Raw genomic sequence first — 3536 nt, 5'->3', positions numbered from 1 at the left:
ATACATATCAAATAGTCCTTAGGTTCCTTATGTTAATTTATGAAAATTTTAAATTTTGTTGTTAATTTTGAAAGACTTTAAATCATTGTAAATTATGAATTTATTCGTTTTAAGTGTTTAATTATGTTTGTTATTATGAATTTCACGTATTTTATTTGTTGTTAGTTGTGTTGGAATGAGTTGAATTGATATGCAGTGAATTGAATTTTGATTGCAGGTGGGCAATAAAAACTGCATATTTCTATTGTTAAAAATATTACAGAAAAGCGACGGACAGGGTCCTTAAGTCCGTCGCTTTTCTAGAAATGTTTTAAAAATGTTTTCCAGAAAAATGACGGACAGATACTCTATGTTCGTCGCTGTTTTGGAAATTTTTAAGAATACCAAGAATAAAAGCGACGGACATAGACCATTTATCCGTCGCTTTTCTGGAAAAAAGTAATTAAAAATTTAAAAAGTAAACAACACAGTCCGTTGCTTTATATTAAATAATTTTTTTAAAAATTAAACCTACGGAGTACGTTATTTTTTTAATTAAAAAATATTAGGGGCGACACAATCCGTCGCATTTTGCATCTCTGTCCGTCGCTTTTTTAAAAATATCGAGCAAAAAACGATGGAAGTGACTACATCGCTTTTCCGTTGAGTTTGACCAAAAAGGCGACGCAATCCATCACTTTTTTACGTTGTTTTTTTGTAGTTTTTAGTAGTGGAACTCCAATTTTGAATTATCATCCAAACCTTCATGATGAGATAAGGAGGGCATACATCATAAAAAGTCCATGTCAACCTTGAACTCAACAGTTTCTTCAAACTGATTTTTTTGGAACACCACGTTGTTTCGTTTATACATGGTTTGATGAATATCATGATTGGTTGGAATATATTATTAGTGCGGATGCTGCTTATTATTTACCTTGTTATTTATTCAAGGAAAAAACATTAATCAAGGTGGTGGTAATGTATTTTCGACAAAAAGATTTACAAATTCGTATAGAAAGGATATCTTTCCTACACATATTAGTCCTATGAATAGCGTTCTTAATCAATCTAAAAGAAAGTGTGAAGATCTAATTGTCACGACCCAAAATGGGCTGTGAGTGGCACCCACACTTAACCTCCTAGGTGGGAGAACCAACGATACAAACCCCAACTAATAAATATGATAATAACGCGGAAGCTCAATTAAATATGTTTTCCCAAAACCTGAAAGTCATCACATTAAGGACATCTAATTTCTAAAACTAAGTTTGGAAGTATCAAACACAAAATAAGCAAATAATAAAATGTGTCCAAAAACTAAAGACACCATGCCGTAATCGAGAAAATCTATCACGAGCTAGAAGGATAGCTCACTCTGAAATCCGATGATCTTGAGACTGACTAGAGCTGAGGTCGAGTCGAAGTCGGTGGAACACTCACTGCACTCCACAAAATAAAACAAGAAAAAATACACGTAGGGGTCTGTCTCGGTTGGGAACTGTACGATCTTTTCCCCTATTGTATTGAATTAATAAAAAAAGAGGTCAGTGCTAGGTATCACCGGCCGACTCAAAATAGGAATCAATATGCAATAAGTAATAGCGGGAAGTCAACAATAACACTTAACAGGTGGGAACCAATGAACAATTACATAATCAGTCAACGATATCAAGATCACACATGAGGACTCAAGCCTCCACATCACACTCTTTTGGAAAATGAGTTATTGGAGATTGGGTAGTATTAAGTAATTTTAAGTTGTTCTCCTTTAATATTATCGTGTCAGAATGTGACACCCGATCCAAATATACCGTGCCGGAACGTGACACCCGATCCAAATATAATTAATTTATCATTCTTCATGATTACATTCCACTTCATTAACAAAATTTCATCAAGCCTTCTTTATTCAAGACACCATTTTTGATAGGGCAAGTTCAAGTTTATGGATTTCATGGCCTCGGGATTTCAGACCAATCACAACAACATATCAACCATCCAAACCACAACAATTAAATGCGTAGTAAACTTCACACATTACTCAATGAATATCAATTACTATTAAGAGTCTATCTATGATATAGAATAAAACCATAACCTACCTCAATCGAAGAACCGAATCCAAGCAAGCTAATTCACGAATGTCTTTCCTTTCTTCAAAGCCTCACGTTTCCAATCTATCAATTATACAATATTTATAAGTAACTAGTCCGTAGACACCATTATTATTTATATGTTTAACCTAGATCCAACAACTCACCCAATTCTATAATCAATTTCTTAAAATCTCAAGCCTAGGGTTAAGTCTTAGTTCCTCCAAATAACATAAATTTAATGGTATTCATATAATACAATACACCTACTATTTAATTACCTACCTCAATATATTAAAACTTGAATTAAATTATGATAATTATGAGAATATCCGAAACCAAACCCAAATTACACAAAGAATTTAACTACAAAATGCATTACATAAACTAAGGATTTAATATATATCATCACCCTAAATATTAGCCTATAATCATTATTCAATTGACCAAAATCTTGTAGAAAATTTCCAACAGTACGCATGCCAACCTCCAAGTTCTTTTTACAATTCAAGTTTAATATTATAATATAATGTCCTCTACCCATTTACACCCTTACAGAAATTAAGATTTGAATTTAGGGATAATGAATCTTACCTAAAGCAATTCAGGTTTGTGTCCTGTTGCGCCGAAGTCACTGGCGAGAACTCTCTTTTGTTTTCCTTCTAAATTTTGACCCAAAAGTGTAACCCTACTAACCTATTTTAATAAATAAAATGGTATAGGGTATTAAATAAATTATTAACTTAGCCCCCTAATTAAATTAGTTATTGAAATTTACCCTCAACTAAATAACCTTAGTTATCAATTAATCTAAAGTACCCATTAAAAATTTATGGGGTGAGTCTTTTATGAAATAAAAAGCCCTAGTATTCAAAACGACCATTAAGGATCGTTACAATCTAATGCAAGAACAACAATCCATTCAGGCTACAATTTACAAGTTGGATGATAAAATTAAACATGAATATCGAGTTCTCTTAAACACTTCAATCGATGTGGTAAGACTTCTCTTGAATCAAGGTTTTGCATTTCATGGTCATGAAGAGAGTGAATCGTCATTGAATAAAGGTAATTTTCTTAAAGGTTTTTCTTGGTATGCTATTAGATGTGATGAAATTAAACCTTTTGTGTTAGAAAAATCTCCTAAAAATAATAAAGTGACTTCTCATGACATCCAGAAAGATATTGTGACAGTATGTAAGATTGAAACAATTAAGAATATAATAGATGATATAAATAGTGACTACTTTGCTTTATTGGTTGATGAATCTAGAGACGTGTATCACAAAGAGAAAATGGCTATTTGTCTACGATATGTTGACAAAAGGGGGTTTGTGATGGAGGCGTTCAGTGGACTTGTTCATATTAAAGATACTAGTACTTTATCTCGAAAGAAAGCAATTGTAGATGTACTTGCTCACCATTCTTGAACTTTATCTTATGTACATGGTCAATGTTACG

The sequence above is a fragment of the Solanum dulcamara genome, chromosome 2 (assembly GCF_947179165.1).
Source record: "Solanum dulcamara chromosome 2, daSolDulc1.2, whole genome shotgun sequence".
Taxonomy (NCBI): Eukaryota; Viridiplantae; Streptophyta; class Magnoliopsida; order Solanales; family Solanaceae; genus Solanum; species Solanum dulcamara.
Note: the sequence above shows the minus strand (reverse complement) of the source record.